This window comes from Dromaius novaehollandiae, chromosome 18 (assembly GCF_036370855.1).
Source record: "Dromaius novaehollandiae isolate bDroNov1 chromosome 18, bDroNov1.hap1, whole genome shotgun sequence".
Taxonomy (NCBI): Eukaryota; Metazoa; Chordata; class Aves; order Casuariiformes; family Dromaiidae; genus Dromaius; species Dromaius novaehollandiae.
Window position 1 is genome coordinate 6,638,843 of NC_088115.1, and position 6,000 is coordinate 6,644,842.

Consider the following 6,000-nt stretch of genomic DNA (forward strand, 5'->3'; position numbering starts at 1 on the left):
GAATCAGTACCATCTGGCTAATGACACAAGTATACAGATAGCCTGAGAAATGACTGGGGACAGAAGTAAAAACAGTTGTGTGGAAGAGGGGATGCAGGTTTGAGGTCTGAGATAGAGAATTAACAGTGTCTTCAATGCCTGGGTCATGGGCAGGAAGGGTTTGGATAAATGTGAAAGAAAAGGACACGAAGGAAGGTTGAGGACATTTGGGAATCAGGAGTAAATTGATGTCAACTTTAGGTGAAGAAGGGTAAGAAACTGATAGGTGTTGGGCTGGGGGTGATGACGCAGTTAAGGGTGACAGAAAAGGAATAGGAATTACAGGTCAGCAATAGTGACAAGATTTGCTGTATTTTTGTTGCACGAATTGATAGGTTTGAAGCACATTTTAAATGAATAAAATGGTTACAGTTACAATTATATGAGAAGCTATAATCATAATAATTACATCATTATAACTTAATGTTACATTTGGTTTATTAATAAAACACAGTTCTAGCAAATGGCAAATATCTTAACATAAGATCATATCTTTGTTTTCCTTTCTAAGCAACCATTAAGGTCAGTGAAAGTATCTTGAATATAGGAAAATGTCTATATAGCAAAATACTGCCATATGAACTTTCTTTTGTTGAGTAAATTTTCCTGGCTAACATTTTCCATGCTGACATTTCTGAAGACATAAAGAAAATTCAGTGTAAGATCAGCATAATTTGGAGAGAAACTATATGCTTCGTCAGTCCAAATTTTTTTTTCTAACTAAACAAAAACATTTTATTCAGAGTTTTTACAAAATTACTTATTTTCTGTCTGTTTTCCATTTGTTCAGTGAGTAACCAGAAAAATATTCTTGGCAGAATCAGATAAGCAAATGTAATAGCATTCTTACACAGAGCCATGGTATTATTTTACAAGGAAACTGCACACACTCTTCTGTCAAAGACTTTATATGTTTGCTTAGATGATTTCTTGAATAGAAGGTGAGTAATCCATAAAAAAGTAGATTTTTTTTACTGATTTTTTTTAAAGTAAAAATTAAACTACACCAGAGATTAACATGCTGCACATGTACAGTGGCAACAGTGTTTAATAGCCATCTACTCATCCTGCATGTGCCACCAGGATGTGTATGTCCAGAATAAGCCAATTAATAAGCATTATCTGTTAAGCACTTGTTTAGTTCTTGTGAATCTGAAAATGTTCCTTATTTATATTAGGGAAATACCTCTCATTCAGGATTATATTTTATTTCCCGTGCCTTTGTAGTTTAATACCAGACATTGAAGATTAGAGTCAGTTTGTATAAACACCCAGTTTGTGGAATCAGACTCCCTATTAGCTGGTAAGTGCTGATGCAAAAGGAACTAATCTTGAAAAAAGCACTGGTCTATAATTACCATGAAGGAACATCTCTCAGAGAAAGTTTACAGTAGATGCAGCTGATGTTCTCCAACAGAGCTGCATGGATGGCAAAGGCTCTCTGTTCATAACTGTCTGAACATCAGAGTGATGTGCCTCTCAAGTAAATAAGCACTGGTTTCATTAACAGAATAGGATTCTCTGAAAATATCCCTGTTCAGCAGAAATAAACTTCTAATCAGTGAATTCTGAGAAGGCAAATTCAACAATTCAGTTCTTCATAACTAACAAGTCTGTTCAAAACCCAGAACAAACTACCAGCTGAAAGAACTCATGTCTTTCTCACAAAAAAGAAGAAGAAAGAAGTCAGTTGAAACGGCTTATTTTACTTACGTGGGTAGTCCTTTGGAAGACACAATACTGATCAGAATAAATGATTCAACATACATAAGGGCCTCAGACTCCAGGTACCAATAGGCAAAGTCCAAGGTAAGGAATGTGCAAGGCAGAGCGTTGAACGTGTTCCCTCAGGACACAGCTCTGCTCAGCGGCCCCTAGGGGTCACCCTGCTCCAGGAAGATACAGGCTGACTGGAGAAATTCCTGGCGGGAACAGCAGACTGTCCGTGAATTGATAGCGTGGATGCAGAAGGGAAAGGTTACCTTGGAACGCTTGGTAAAGCAGTGACTGAGTGAAATGGTCTTTGCAGTTTAAGATGGACAGGAAATCTTCACACAAAGCTGATACAATACACAGTTTAGTTGTATTTTCCATTTACAGCATTTGAGAATCACACATTGGAGCTATGCTAATCTGACTGCACTACGGCACCTCTCTGATTTCCTCACAGACAGAGTGGCAGCTAAGGAACACACCATCTAACTTCTTTTTCTGCTTGAGTTATTTACGTCCTGACCTTAAAATCATGCTAGTAACCCTAATTTGCCTTCCATCCACCTCCCTGTCCTTCTCTGACTCTTTCTGCCACCTGTTGTCCCTTTGCTTTCTGCACTCACCCAGAGACTTCTAAGCCTTTTCACCCCACTCACCTGCTCTGTAACTGGAGTCACTCAGCTGCTATAATATGTGAAGGAAAGGGCATTCTGAACGTCACTCTCTTCAGCTAAGAGTCACTTAATGCTTGCTGTGGAAATAGGAGGTGTCTAAACAACTGTACGCCTTCAGAGCACGTTCAGTACTGCCCGTTTTCAGCCACAAGTTGCAGGTTTACCTAGCTCTCTACTCTCAGTTAGCTGTTTCAGGAACTTTCAGGAGACTAAGGTGCTTTTAGTCAACTAAGCAAGTTGCTTTTAGTTGTTTTTTATGTATGGAACTGAGAGTTATTACTGCAAAGAGAAACCTTCATCTGTATGAAAGTCCATTATCCAGATTCCCTATGTGGAGACATTAAATGTTTGCTTCCCTTTTTATGCAGTAAGACTAAATTACAAATGCAGAAATTAGTTCTTGAAGGCAAGAGTAGGATTAGGAAAGAAGGTGGCCATCTCTGCTGCTGCCATGTCTGAACTGCTGTACAAGCTAGTCTTCATCAATAATATTCTCGGAAGGCTTATATTTAGCCCTAGTATTGTATCGTTCATTGATATACGCAGATGAATTATTAGTCCAAACTGTCTTTCTTCCTAGAAGACTCGCTCACAGCTCACATTAATAATGGTCATTACTTGGTTATCTCCAGATATCTGTTCAAGTTTACATCTTTTTTCTCACCCCTCTCCTCCTCAACATCTGAAGTCTTTTTCAGGAACATTCAAGTAGACTTTTAGAGGACATCTTAACTAGGCAACACAGCGAAGCTCCATATTTAAAAACCGTGTTCTGCAGGGAATACAGAAAATGTTCCCTGTAAAAATTAATCTGATCCCATACTTATCAAATCTAATAAAGAAAGTGTGTCCTTACCATCACCAGGTCCGGTTCACACCAACATGTTAGTAGAAGTGTAGCAACGAGAAGATTTGCTCTGAAGGATTAGTGTTCTGGCATTTCTGCTTATCATCTGCCAACATTCCTGGGACCTCTCCTTTTACCCAGGAAGCAGCAAGATGAGGCTATGTTTTCTGCATCATACTATGTACACTGATGTTTTACAGGACCGCATTGATCTCTCCAATCATGCCCTACAAATTCTGATAGCATGGCTGACAATAGCATTCACAAGCTATAGATCACACAGGTAATGTTTTTTTGAAATGACTGTGCCAGTTAACCAGGGAAAATGCAGATTTATCTCAGATCTTTTCTTTTTTATGGAAAAATAGCAGGCTTCATTTTGTGGATGAGCCACCAGGAGCAGGCTAAGTAACAGCACTCTGCAAACACTCTGGTGACTGATATCTGAAATGTAATTTCACTGTTTTATCTAGAAAGAATTGTGTTAAACTTTTTGTCTTATTGTCAGTGATAAATGAAGACTTTTTTTCTGACAATTCTTTTTTTTTTAATGGGATTTGTCAATAGTCTTAAACCCAGCATAGAAATGCATTCTGTACTACCTAGTGTGACGCCTAAGTCTGTTCTATCTATGGGATATGCATTGGGCAGAGCGACCTTGTTAAGTTTTCTGCAGTCTACTCAAAGCCTTACTACCCCATGCTTCTTAAGTGCAATAATTAATGAGGAAGCATAGAGTAGGTAGACACAATCCCAAGTTCCAACATTCCTTATAGAGCTACTCTCAAAATAACCTCACCTGGATACACTTAACTGTAGATTGGCTGTTAGTTTCTGGTGAGAATAGCACGAACCTTTTATCAGTTAAATCTGATTTAAGAAAAAAAAAACTCTTTTAATCCTTCATCAAAAACTTATGTATTTTTTTCTATTCATTTCTTTCTCAAATTATAAGTTTTGGCAGTTTCTTTTGAATTGTCAGTAAATGGATCTCGCAATGCTTGTGATACCTCCTTAATACCTATTTTATTTATCCCTACCACAATAAGCTATTAACCTATTCAGGCATAAAAGATTTAGTATGACATAGCTCTGAGGATTTTTAATATTACAGATAACATTTTTAAGTATTTAAACTTCCTAAAAATATCCTTCTCTCTGCCTGTTATGGGGAGGATTAATACTGTCTCTCATCTGAAATGGATGCATTCACATTTTTTATAAAACTTGTGTATTTTTTCATACAAAACCTTTTGAAACTGATGTGTTTCGGACACAAAATTGCTGTACCAGATCCATTGTGGATATTAAATCATTACACAGCATTTGAACAAATGCAATGACTTGATCCACACAAGATTTAGGCCCATCTTCCCATAAATTCCACATGAGATTTGCAGGTCTCTCTGGCTTTTCTTCTCTTTGAGCACATGGCAAGTCAAATGGCAGAAGCTCATTGGTGAATGAAGAACAAAGAGAACAACCTCATTTCCCATTGGCTGTCTTCTGAGCTGCAGTGGATTGGATCAACTGTTCTGGGAAGGGCAACAATATAACTTTCCATTAAAATGGATGTCAGTAGCTGACTGAGTACCCTCTCCTTCCAAAGGAAGTGTTCCAACTTTAGTACTCTCCGAGCCATGGTTAACGGGACTTTTTACCTTTCTTACTGCAATGCCTATTAGACGAGGTTCTTTGAGAGTGTGTCCTGCTTTCACATCAGTCCTTCTTTATATGCAAAGATTAGGGCTCCTGAAACCCCTGCCAAAGATATGTCTGGACATTTTCCTTGGCTTTCAGGGTGAATTTTAGGTCATTCTGCTGGATGGTAGTTTGGATGTGAGTTTAAGGAACACCAATAGGCTAGCTAACTTCATATGACAATCAGAGGCATAGGTATACAGTTCACAAGCTTGCTTCAAAAACTGGTTTAGAGCCATTCTTTCTCTACTTTGAAGGAATCTCTGAGCATAATGGTCTGTATTTGGATTTAAACATGGGAGACATATTTGCAATCTGTTGGACTTATTTTTTTCATTCTTTCTTCCTGAGCCATGGTAAAGATCTCATTCTTCCGTTACCCACAGCTCCTGATATTTGGGCTTTAAGCATTCCAGAATTTCTAAATACAAATTATCTCAGTGTTGTGAATGACTTGCTTCAATGTGCTCATTTTAGCTGCTTGCTACACAAGAAATATTCAGGACTATTAAAAAAATTATGTCAATAATTGTACCGCTGCCTATAGACCTCTTGTTGCTAATCCACTTTTTTATGCTTTCTTAATAAATATTTCTAAACTGCTAACATCCTCTTCTTTTTTATTTCTTTTGAATTTTTGCCCTTACTCTTCAGGAATGGCTTGAAACTTTCCTAACAAAATTTGAAAGTTGATTCTTATCTAAATGTCATTTAGATCTACTTTTAAAAACCAGTGCAGCTTCCACATTCAGCTGGGTGGGTGGAAAGGACATATATTCTCAGCTATGTCAATTTATGCTAAATGCATACTCTCTTGAAAAACATTAAGTACACTCCAAACAAGAACTTTCTTTGTAGCATTGACACAACATCAGAATGCTTTGATGCGGCTCTCAGACTAACAGTTTGCTGCCTCATATCTATAATAAATCAAACTCATGGGCAGGCTTATTCTTTTTGCTAATTATTTTTGCGTTGAAGATTTAGACCTTCTCTGGTGATCTGTAAGTGGCTTTATCACGTCTT